The following is a 13613-nucleotide window of genomic DNA, read 5'->3' on the forward strand; positions in this document are numbered from 1 at the left end:
TCCTTTATCAATTTAGTGATCATTCTTCATCTGCATCAGTTATGCTAATCATGCCAATAGTTGTGTGTTGTGTACTCTCATGCTTTATCTTTCATAGTGATGTTCTCATTTTTCTTCGATAGAAGGTTTATAATTTGCAATAATTGTTTAACTCATGGAAAAAAATTTCACCCCCCCCCCCCCTTCAGTTTTCCTCTGGTTCATTCTAACAATTGGTATCAAAGCAAGGTCCTCTCTGTAGAAGCTTAACCACTTGAGGAGATCCGATGGCATCAAGTTGTTCATCTAATTTCTACTAGAAGGAGTGTCCTAGATTTCATGGTATAAATTAGAAATTATGGAAGGAGCGAATGAGGATTCATCTAAGATGTCATGGAGCTGAGATATGGGAAAAAACAAAAAAAGCTTATACACCTCATGATCCTAGTTATGAAACATTGGCACCTGCTGATGAACATAAGAATGATGATAATGATGTCAGAGAAAAAGAAGCATTTTTAAATGCCCTATCAGATGAAAAATTGTTGAATGTCATATAGCTAGAAAATGCAAAGAAGATCTGGTTGAAGCTGGAAACTCTATATGAAGGTGACCAAGTAGTAAAGATTGTAAAACTTGAAGGTTACCAAGTGAGATATGAAAATTTGAAGATGGAAGAAGATGAAAAGATAAGTTCTTTCATGGATAGAGTGAATGAGATTGTCATGGGAATCAAATGTTGCAGTGGAACAGTTAAAAAAGATGAGATCATTTCAAAAATTCCAAGAGTTATACCTTCGACTTACAAAATGAAAGCTGCTGCAATAAATGAACTCCAGACAATGTCAAATACCCCTATTACCAGAGATACATTATTTGGGAAATTGACTGCTTTTGAACTTGAAGAGCTTGGAGATCAGAATGCTACTAAAATAAAAATTGCATTTAAAGCATCTGCCTCCAATAAGAAGAAGATAGATTGGAAAGAGTTATATGCTAAAGAGATGGAATCCATTGAAAGAGAGAACATAGAACTTGAAGAATTGGAAGCCCTAATTGCTAGAAGAATCCCTAAAGGACTAGTTGGAAGTAAGTATGAAGGAAAAGTTCCATTTAAAAGTTTTTCATGCAATATTATTGGTCACTTTGCTTCTAGATGTCTTGAAAGAGATGGATGGAATCATGAAAGATTTTTGAGGAATTATAAACCTAATCCGGAATATCAAATCAAACCTAAATATAAAAAGAATAAGGATAAATCATGTTACGATGTTTGTGATGATGATTTTGATATTACTAATGATTCTAATGATGATGAACCTGTAAGTGGATCTGGTAATGGAAGATTGGGTAGTGGAAAAGATTAGGTCTTTATTGCTATCAAGGATGAATCTATGAAACCTGTCAATGATACAACTCATACTGAGGAGAAATCCCTAGCTGCTAAAATTGAAGAGAAAGATGAATGAGTTATAAATAGTGGTTGCTCACACCACATGACCAATGATAAGAGGAAATTCCTAACTCTACAAGAATTTGATGGTGGACTAGTCAGATTTGGAGACAACAAGGCATGCAAGATAAAAGGAAAAGGAACAATATCCTTGGATGGTAAGAACAATACTGACAATGTTTATTATGTTGAATATTTGAAGCATAATCTCTTGATTGTGGGAAAAATGGTGGATAGAGGATTTCATTTACAATTCAAAGATGGAAAATGCAAGATTATCAATAGATCTAGATTGGAAATTGAATCTGAAACTTAGACCAAAGGAAATATCTTTCATTTGAACTCCAGTGAGAAGACTTGCTTGATTGCTTAGATTGATGAAAGTTGGCTATGGCATAAAAGGATGTTTCATGTGAATCTTGATCACATAGTAAAGATCAATTCAATCAAGGTTGTCAGAGATTTGCCCAAGGTCATCAAGCCTCATAATCTGGTATGTAGAGAATGTCAAATGGGTAAGCAAGTTAAAACTTCTTTCAAAAACATACATGATAGATCTAATGAAATTCTTTATCTTATTCATACTGATCTATGTGGTCCAACAAGGACTAAAAGCTTTCAAGGAGATAGATACTTTATGTTTCTTATTGATGATTACTCTAGAATGATGTGGGTTGCATTTTTGAAAGAAAAATTAGAATCCCTTGACAAATTCAAAATATTCAAAGCTATGGTTGAGACAGAAACATGATTAAAGATAAAATTCCTAAGATCAAATCAAGGTGGTGAATGTACATCCAGTAAATTCAACAATTTTTGTGAGAAATATGGAATCAAAAGGCAATTCTTTGGACCTAGAACTCCACAACAAAATGGAGTAGTGGAAAGAAACAACAGAACTATCTTAGATGTTGTAAGGACAATGATGATGGAAGACAAATTGCCTCATATTTATTAGAGAGAAGCTATCAGTACTGAAGTATACACTTTCAATAGAATACACATAAAAGGTGATACTGGTAAGACACCTTATGAATTATGGTTCAGTCATACTCCTATTGTCGAGTATTTCAAAAAAATTGGAAGAAAATACTTATATCAGAAGAGATGATGGAATAGGAAAATTTGATCCTAGATGTGATGAAGGAATATTCTTGGGTTATTTTACTAAGAGCAAAGCATATGGATGTTTTAATAAAAGATTTCAAAGAATAGTGGAAAGCACAAATGTCAGAGTGGATGAGCAAAGAAAAAATTAGATAAGATCATATGAGTAATGGACCAGAAGATGAGATTGTTACATCAAAACTAGTAATGCAAGAATCATATCAGAGCATTGATCCAATTGCTCTGATAACATCTAAAAATTGCACAATAACTATTGAAGAGTGTAAAGAGCTAGAAATTCAAGATAATCCAAAGACTCCCAAGTATGTAAAGTTGAATCATTTTGAAGATCAAAATATTGGAGATAAGAGAAAAGATGTGATGACAAGAAGAAGGTTAGCTACTGAAGAGGTGTGTTTAATATCTCAAATTGAACTGGAATCAATTATTGAAGCATGTAAAGATGAGAATTGGATGAAAGCAATGGAAGAGGAATTAAATCAGATAGAAAAGAATAACACATGGGAATTGGTTCCTAGGCCTAAAGATAAAAATGTTATTGGAACTAAATGGGTATTCATAAACAAATTAAATGAAGAAGGATAGGTTGTAAGAAACAAAGATAGATTGGTTTCCAAAGGATACTCAAAACAAGAACAAATTGATTATGATGAAACTTATGCTCTGGTTGCAAGGATTGAAGTACTAAGACTATTTCTTGCCTATGTTGCACACAAGGACTACAAGGTATATCGAATGGATGTCAAATGTGCATTCCTAAATGGAGATCTTGAAGAAGAAGTCTACATTGAGCAACCTGATGGATTTTCACTATCAAAGGACAAGGACATGGTTTGTAGATTGAGGAAAGCCTTATATGGATTGAAACAAGCCCCTAGAGCCTAGTATGCTAGATTGGATAAACATATTTTGAAGCTTGGATTTAGAAAAAGTAATGTTGATAACAACTTATATTATAAGATTGAGCATGATGACATATTGATCATTGAAGTCTTTGTTGATGATATCATTTTTGGAGGAGAAGAAAATCTATGCATGACATTTTCCAGTGACATGAAGAATGAATTTGAAATGTCTATGATTGGTGAGATAAAAATCTTCTTAGGTCTGTAGATCACTCAAACTAATAAAAGTATTTTCATTTTTCAAACTAAATATGTGAAAGAATTGCTAAAGAAATTTGGACTTCAAAAATCAAAACCAATTGGAACCCCTATGGTAACCAGTTGCAAACTATCAAAGAAAGATGAATCTCCTACAGTGAACTCAACTAGATACACATCAATGATTGGTGGACTACTGTAATTAACTTAGACTAGACTAGATATAATGAATGTTGTCTACATTGCTTCTAGATTTCAACCTGATCCAAGAGAAAATCATGAAATTATTGTTAAAAGGATATTCAAATATTTGAAAGGAACAACAGATTATAGGTTATGGTATCCGAAGGATGATGATTTCAGATTATGTGCCTATACAGACTCAAATTGGGAAGGAGATGTTGATGATCGAAAGAGCACTACAAGTGGCACATTCTTTCTTGGGAATAAATTAGTCTCATGGCTTAGAAAAAAACAATCATGCACTTCATTATCCACTATTGAAATTGAATATGCAGCTGCTGCAACAAATTGTACTCATATCTTATGGATGAAGCAAATGTTGAAGGATATAAGGATAATTTATGATGAGCCTATTCTTATTCACTATGATAATACAACTACTATTGATCTGTCAAAGAATCTAGTATTTCATTCCAAATTAAAACACACATCTATAAGATATAATTTCTTGAAAGAAAAGGTTGAAGCAAAGGAAGTCGGATTGGTAAATGTACCCACTCAGGAACAAATTGCAGATATTCTAACAAAACCATTGCCTAAGGATACTTTTAAATACCTCAAAAATAAATTAGGGGTCACCACCCCTTCAGAAGAGACTTAGAGACTTAGAGATGCATCAATCCAGTGAGCTTATCATAAATATCTTCTAATCCAGGTTGATGAGATGGTGTTGCTACTCAGCGGGAGTAGTTAGCGGATTGGTTCAATACCTTGGCATCAACCCTTCGACATTGATGTCAAAGGGGGAGATATGTCCATATGAAAAATAGAAAAACATATTCCAGTATGGGGGAGAGACATTTCAAAAAGAGAACCAGATATATCAGACCAGTCAGAGATTAGTTAGCTCTTTTGTTGTTATATTGGGAGAGATTTTGTTGTTCTTCCTTGGGTAAGATTGTTTAAGAGTTTTATTTTGACTCCTAAAATTTTTTGGTTTTTGGGAGAGAGTTTCTAGGAGATTATTGGTATTCCTTGGCACTTGGATGTTTTTTACATTCAGTGTTGCCTTTAATGTCAAAGGGGGAGATTGTTGGCAATATCGAGGAATTGATTATGTGTTGTCATTAATGTCAACACTGCTCTGGTTAGTTGCTAACCTACTCTAGTTGGACATGGTTTTAGCAGAGGATATCAGAGATTCTGCTTTGATATGTTCAGATTGTTGGATTCAGTTTTGGAAGGATATTCATGATGAATATATGTATGTGATATTCAGCTAGTTTGTGATTGGGTGTTTCAGAAACTTTTGATTAAGTTCGAGACTGACGGTTGATGTTCTTAGTCCCAGTTGGTGATATTTGATGAAATGGTTAAGTGGTTTTGATGCAGCTTCTAGAAATGGTTCTTAGCATGCTAAAGGTGTTCTTGATTGTGTCTTAACTTTTGGGTGGCTTCACATTGGCTAGTGTGAAGATTTGGTGATCCTATTTGGGTCCAATAGGATATTCCGTGTTATTGACATTAAGGATTTTTCCTGGTTGGTGTAACGTGTTGTGATTGATCCAGAATCCTTTTCAGAAGTGTTTGATAATTTGAGGATGTTATTTGGATCCTTGACCGATATGGGTTGTGATCCAATTATTGTTTTATGCATTGTGATGATAAATTTATATTAGGGTGGCTGACCTACTTGTTTAGGTCTATGTAACGTATAAATATGATTGTAAGATCTCATTGTAGATCATGAATGGATGATGGATGGATTGGATGCACAGATGAGTAATTAACGAATATATGTAGATGTGAAATAAGGTCTACAAGGTTGATAGAGGTTGTTGATCAAGTTGTATGAGGATTTAGTCCTCCAGTTGTGTTGTAGACAATATGCTTAACTAGAACTATAATCAAGCATTAGGAGATGCTATTTTGATAGTTCATTTCCTCCAGATTGTAGTCCGATGATTATGTAACTCAATGAGACTTCCCTTTTGTGTTGAGGAGTATCCTCTAGGTGGTTGGCTTGATTGCAAGTGCAATCCCCATTGCAATATTTTCACATACTGTGGCAAAAGTATTATCTGATTGTGGGTAGGGTTTCCCACTTTGGTTTTTCCCTTCACTAGGTTTTCCATGTCAAAATATTGGTGTTGTGTGTTGTGTATTCTCATGCTTTATCTTTCATAGTGTTGTTCTAATTTTGCTCGGTAGAAGGTTTATAATCTACAATAATTGTTTAACTTGTGGAAAATTGATTCACCCCCCCTCTTAGTTTTCCTCTGTTTCATTCTAACAAATGAAAATTTATTACGGATTGGCAATGCAAGTGACCTTTTATTGCAGATTGTTCATGAAAAGAAGGAAGAATGAAAATATGATGCTCCTCAAAACATGTGATGCTAGACATTCCACTTCCATTACTAGATTTAAGATTTTGCCCTAGTTACAAATTGGACCTAATTTATTATCAAAGGAAAGGGTGAAAAGGGTTTTATTATGAATGTTGAACCAATCTTAGGTATATAAATAACAAGCCATTATGGGAATCATTGTAACATCAATGCCATTAACTCTCACGCTTTCTAGGTAATTGTTATAGCTCCAAAAAGCTCTCTATTTAATCAGCTCTGCAAGTTTCAAAATTTGGTTGTGAGTAGTGACATCATGGGTGGAAATAGGAGGTGATATGAACCAAGTAGCTGTAAAGAATGGAAACAAAAGGAAGAGGTGTGGGGTATTTTGCAGAAGGGTGGTCTCTCAAAATTCATAGAGAGACTCCACAGCCGAGATGGTATGGTAACTAGTCTTTTCTGCAAGAATTGGAAGAAGGATATGTTAAAAATGGGCGACCAAATGGTGGAAATCGATGAAGATTTAATTTCTCAAGCCACGAGCCTCACCAGGGAAGGTTGCAACTTCTACAGAGACAGGAAGGTCAGCAGGGAAGCTATTGAAAGGTACTCGGTAACTGAGAAAGAGAAAAAATGACTGGTAAAGTTGAGCAAAACCTACTACCCACCTAGGGCTTTTGCCAAACCCTGGTGGGAGATTCTCTTTGTTTTAATGCGGTATATTACTCTAGATGGTAGGTTTATGAAAGTTTATGGGTATCACTTTGTTCTGTTGAATCACTTTAGGCACAATGATAAGGTGAATTTCCCTTATTTCTTGCTTTGCTCGATGAATGCATCCTTTAAGGCCTACAAAGAGAATCCTATGGGTGACACTGCAATGCACCAAGGCCTAATGGTCCTAATTTATGAACATTTAAAGGCCAACCAAATTGCTCGGATGCAACCCTCTATGGACTCTGAGGAAGAAATGTCTGATTCTGCCTTTTCAGAGGAGGAGGAATCCAATAATGGCTCTTCATCTGATATAGAGGATAGTTCTAATGATTCAGAGTATGAAAGTAGTAAGAAGAGGAACACAAGACCCTCATCATCCAAGGGCAAAAATCTTCAAAACAAACCCCTAATCAACATCTCTTCGGAAGAGGAGGATTCAGATTATTTTGAGAAGAAGAACCCTAAAGAGTTGCTGAAGAAGAAAATAAAAAACCAAACCCAAACCTAGAAAAAGCATAAGAAAAAAGAGGAGACTGGCAAGGAACCAGAAGCTGACAAGCAAGCAAGGACCCTGGAAACCAAGCACGACTTGGAAAAGGAGACCATGGAAGAGACTCTCAAGGCTACTGACACTATTTCCACCCTCCACATCCCCAAAGAAGAATAGGTCACCCCTGGAAAAGTGGCTCCCCCTTATGGCCCTCCTCTCGAGGGCTTGCATGGTTTCATGGAAACAATGGAGTGGCTCATTAATGGTTACAAGAAAGCTGTGGATGAGTATAAAAAACTCTGCAACAGAGTCTTGATTCTGGAGACCATTAATACAGGGGAGGGGAATACAATGGCCGACTATATTTAGGACCTGAAAAACACCATTGCTAAAGTGGAAGACATCAGAGATGCTTTCAACCCCAGGTTTGAGAAGATTGAAAAGGAGATGCTGGACAGAAAAAGCCTTGCGGATACTAGCAAAAAAACCCTCTCGGACACTATTACCAAAGTGGAAAAAATTGAGGAGTGCCTGAAGAATATCACGGAGCAGAGCCTAAGTATCCTAAAGATCTCGGCCAACAACACCCACACCCTCATCAGCAAGCTTGATGATGACAAGGAAATCTAGGACTTAGACCTGGAAGCTGAAGGAACAATGGAAGCTCAAGGTCCCAGAACCTGCACCAGAGGCAAGAGGAAGGAAAAGAAACTAAACAAGGATCTAGAAGATCTGAAAGCTGTCGGGGCCACCTATGACGAGTCGGTGATAAAGGTGGAGGATCTGCTAAAGAAAATTGTTGTGTAGCGTCATCCCTATTTCTTTGTTGTGTTTTGTTGTTTTGTTGTTCTTTCTATTCACTGGTCTTCTGGCTAGTCTTTATGTATGTGGAATTTTTATCCTTTAGTTGCTCTTTCTCTATCTATGATGTAAAGGTTTTAGGTCCTTAAAACCTATTTTTTAATTAATCAGAACAAGCCATGATGGGAATGGATAAATTAATTATGGCATGGTAGGCAGTGAGTGTGTGCAAATTGAAAGGGTGAGATTGAATCCTGAAGGAGGGAGAAGAAATGTCTCTACTACATGGTGTCGATAACTCAATTTTCACTGTCATACTTTCCCAGGGAGCCACCGAAGTGGTTTTCACCATTGGATGAATTTATTTCTCTTTACTTTTTCCAATTTTTTTCATTTTTTTTTGTATTTTTTCCATTTTTTTCTTTTTAAAATTTTTTTTTATTAGGATAATCTGAAAAACTATGTGTAAATGCAAAGGTGCATGCTATTGATAGGATCCTCCAAAGGTTCTCCATCTGGTGTTGAGAATTGATATGCATGTGGTCCATATACTCTTGTGATGATGTAAGGGCCAAGCTAATTTGGTTCAAACTTACCCTTCTTTTCTCTATCTTGCTAATTCTTAGGATTCTCTCGGAGCACAAAGTTGCCTACCTCAAATGTACAGGGCTTTAACTTATAATTGTATCTATGACATTCCTTGACTGAATGATGTGTATCTCCATTGATTTTCTTCCTTGATGAAGGAACTGAGGTAGAATTACTAGTGTGTGAACAACATGGGCCTATATGCATGTCACCTAAAGAAGTTTGGGCATTCCTAATAACAAAATCCTTCAAGGAAGTTTCATTAAAGGTCCATTAATGTGACATATTTCCAAAAAGAAATGGATGTGTGGAATAAGTGAATGAGTGATGAAGGCTTATGATTGTGAAAAGAAGTGAAGGTAGCATGGATGATGGAGACTCAAGATAAAAAAGTATATCTTTTGACTTGAAATTTTAGAACTTTTATCCCTGTTATTTTGACATTAGGGAGATCAACTCTTGTTCTTTTTTCTTCATAGGAGTTTTATCCTTGACTTTGATTTTTGTGGAGTCCCAATAGCTTTTTATTTTGATTTGGACTAAAGGACTTTTCATTATTTTTTAGTTTTACATTTTTCTTTTTCAAGCATGATTTTTTATCCCCAATATGTAAGGTCTTTTGTGATTCTCATTGATCCAAGTCTAGGAGAGGAGTGGAAATGGAATGAGCAGATGAAATAATAGGAATATACAAATTCTCAAAAGGGTTGGTGATAGATTCAATATATTTTTCACTCTTCTTGCTCTCTAGCTTTACATCCTGATGATGTATCACAGAGCGTGATCCAAAACGTTGATGCAAAAAATTTCACATGATCTACTCCGAAAGAAGATGATTACTATCTCATGGGTTGTGGAAACGTAATGTATATCAATAGATTCTTTGTTAGAACCACTCTTAGGACTATTGATATCATGAGACTCTTGCGCCACTATAGGAAATTTGGATTAAAACTTAGTATCCACAAAACTAGCTGGTTTGAACCCAGTTCCTTGATATTGCACATTGTTTGTAGGTCATTATTGCTAACTAAATGTCTTAGGAGATAATGGTCCGAGTTGGTCAACATGAAAGATATACTCACCACATCCCATATCTTTAATCTTGAATTTTCCTTTTAGCTCTACTTGCTTTAAAGTAGAAGCTTTCAATGATTTTGGATCCACATATGTTGAGGATGGAGTTGCTTCTCTATTAATTGGGACTATTACTTCTAATCTTGGTCTTAGGTTATTGCAATATATGAAAGGATTTGGATAACCCTTGACTGTTATTTTAGCTCCATTGTGTGGAAATGTGATGCTCTACCCCAAGCCATCATAGCATTTCAGTTATTTTCATGTTGGACCTATTTTGGATACTATATTTTGATGCATTATGGACCCGAATTCTATATGATCTCATGTTATGGATAACATTGATATGATTATGTCATTTACTTTGATTTGCAGTACTTTATTTAGATGCTTGAAATTATAGATGCATGCTCTATAAATGATTTAATTCCATGTTTACGAGGATGATGCCATTTAGTAGATGATTGTATATGGATGTTATCAGATAATTGGATACTTGATTTTAATAATTAAAATTTTATGTGATGTCTAAACTGTATTCTTTTGATAATATTATACATGATTTTTGGAATTACTAACGTGCAAGTGAGATGTGCAGAAAAATCATTCCATGTGACCATGGAAATTATTTGGAGAATCAGGCCTAGGCCTATGTGCGATTATGAAGCTAGGGGTTGTTTATTTGGAGAGACAACCCCTCGTTTGTAAATGTGTTTTAATTTATAAATGTTATGCTTGGATGAGTGTTTAATTTGGAAATTGTTTAATTTATAAATTTAAAAAAAAGGGACATTTGCCATGAGTGTTTTAGTGATGTGTAATTCATTTCATAGTGTCACTTGACACATGTGTTATAGGATGAGTTGGCATTGTTATGTCTCTTTTTGAGGAAATTTATTTTATCAATGCATATATTTTCATTTATCCTAGAATGGTCCCAAGTAAACCTTGGATAGGGAGCCATTAGAAGGGTCAACCCAGGGTTGACCTGTAGGTAAACTTTGGGTGGACTTCAAGGACGTTAAACTAACTCCTGGGGTCAAGTTAGGAGCATTTTTAGTGGGCCATATGATGTACCTATGGATGAAGGCCAAATTTATCCATGTGTCCATTCCCTAGGGCTTGTTTAACCTCCCCAAAAATTGAGTTTCCCAAGTTGGCCGAATTCATCTTTAGAAGAGCCTTCCTAGGTTAGATAACCCACTTCATGAGTGTCATTTCTCTTCCCCATTCCATTTCCCCTTTTTGACGTTCCTTGGTTAGGGAGTGTACAAGGTTTTTGGGAAGACCAACCAATGAGCATCCTTCACCCTTCCTAAGTGGGTTGGAAAGAGTGAGGAGTGGCTTCATAGGGAATAGTTTGGGAGGGAGAAGTTTGATCACCCGTTCTCCATTTTGGAGACTTACAATTCTTAAAAATTTTGGCAAGTATTGGGAAGATTTTGGCTAAGTTTTGAAGGAGAAAAAGTTGTGGATTTGGGCAGCTCTCCTACAAATTCTCTTACTCTTTTGGAAAGTTAAGGTTGGTTGAACTCCTATCTAGTGTATGATGTTGTTTTCTTTTGAAAAGATTGTGGTTGTTTTTTCTTATGTGTAGGAAGGAGTATAATTCTTCCTTATGTGTTTTTTTGGTTGTGTTTTTATGTTTCTTTGTTTTGGGAGTTTTCAAGGCCAAACTCACCCTTGGGAGGGTAGAGTGGACTTGGGGTGAAGGGCTGTTTGATAGCCTTTGAGTGAGAGACTCTCTTTGGAAGAGAGTGATTCTCAAGGGATTTTGTGACCCTTGCTGCATTATGATTTGTTTATGCAATGGGGGTTATAAGGGGAGTTTTGTTGTCTTGTATGCCTTGGGGGACATGTTGGGACTAATTAAATTTGAGTGAATTTGAGAGACCCATTTCAAAAAATTTCTCTGCATTTCCAAATGATCATAAAATGAGTTAGTTTGAATGGCCTAGTTAGAGAGAGGGTAAAATGGAGTCAGTTGATTTTCAAAGGGTAAGGCTTGGGAAGCATGTCCTACACCTTTCTTTCAGTTAAAGAAGTGTGTTGCAACTTTCAGTTTTCAGTTTGGATCAGTTTATTAGGTACCCATTTCAAGGGGTGAGCTGAAAATGCATTTTAGGCACATATGCTGATTTTATAGAGTATCCTAATTTAAGCTCCTATATCTTTTTCCCTGTTGATTATCATGATGAAATTCAAAATGGATTGGATTATATGCATAAAATTGTGCCTCCGTGCAAAATTTCAAGTCTTCATGAATCCATTTGCTCAGTTTACCAAGCTCAAATTGTTTGCAGTTTGTATGTTTTGACAAGTCCTTGTTTCAGGACCTAGTCGGAGCCTTGTTTTGCATAAGTGTAAAAGTTGACTCAGTGAATATCATGTCAAAATGGTTGTTCTAGGTTATTATTGGTATAAATGAGAAACTATGTTTCCAGTTTCAAGCTCCTGCCAATCCGTTTGATCAGTTTTCAAAAGGGTTTCTTAGGCCATCTGTTTCAGTGATCTGTACTTTCATTGTCGTATCAGTTAAAGTAGCCATTTTCATGAGCACACCATTTGCACCCAGTCAGTCTTTTGGTCAAAATGAGTATTCTAAGATTTTATATGTACTTCAAGGTACCTATGTCTCAGATTTGAGGGTCTACGGAGATAGTTTAATATTTTTAAGAAAGGCATCATGAGTTGCCTGAGCATTGACTTCATCAGGTCCGCAGTGCCGACAAAGCCAGTTGGTCATTTTTGATAATTAATATCTCTTCACTTGGGACTCTTCTTGAAAAACTATTTGGTAGAGTTCATTCTTGTATATCAGAGTACACGCCTGTCAAATGGCGTGGTCCAGAAAGGTGTTTTGACTGGTTTGAAAATTAAGCATTTGTGATTAAATGCAAAAATGTGGCGCAGGCGCTTGAAAGTTGCAAAACTCAATTTGATGATTCAAAAATGGTGCCAATTGATTCCAGAGGTAAGTTTAAGGTTCCTGAGGTATTTCAGAGGTCAGTTGCATGAAAACAAAAAAAAATTTAGTCGGACCCACTTTGGGGCCCGACCTAGATAAATGCCTGTGCATTAATTTTGTGGCGGAATGTTCTAATTTCACAATATTTCAACCCCTAGAGATAATCAAGAAAGTGATTGATGCTATGGCTTACTCAAAGTTGAATTTTCTACATTGGCATATTAGAGATTCCAATCTTTTATAAACTTATGCAATGGAAGATGATGATTTTGGAGTAGATGTTTGAAACATTGAAACAAGTAGCGAATGACATTATGGCAGGTGTAAAACCAACACTTCCCCTCCTCGCATGGCTGTTAAAAGATCATCGTGAAAGGCTTCCAAGAAAATACATTTAGAGAATTAACTTCCTCTTGTGTGGCATGGTGAAAGTCTGAAGTTTAAACTTCACCAAATAAAACTCTAGCCAATTGCAACTTCAGCAAATAAAACTCCAGCCAATTGAACCTTCAGCAAATAAAACTCCAGCCAATTGTAGCAGCAGCATTAAAACTTCCAAGTAATGTAATAGCACCTGCTTGATATGTGAAATGGCATTTTAAAAAAAAGAAACCTCAGGCAAAATGAAATAGCAGCTCCTGGAGTGTGGATGGAAAGAGGCAGCGTGAAGTTTTAAAACAAATGCATTTGGCAAGTGTAAAACCCCCTCCTTCAGCATGGATATTAATAACTTCAAGATTTGCAATTGGTAAGTTTAGTGCCAATGTTCCCAGCC

Source organism: Cryptomeria japonica, chromosome 2 (assembly GCF_030272615.1).
Source record: "Cryptomeria japonica chromosome 2, Sugi_1.0, whole genome shotgun sequence".
NCBI classification, from domain to species: Eukaryota; Viridiplantae; Streptophyta; class Pinopsida; order Cupressales; family Cupressaceae; genus Cryptomeria; species Cryptomeria japonica.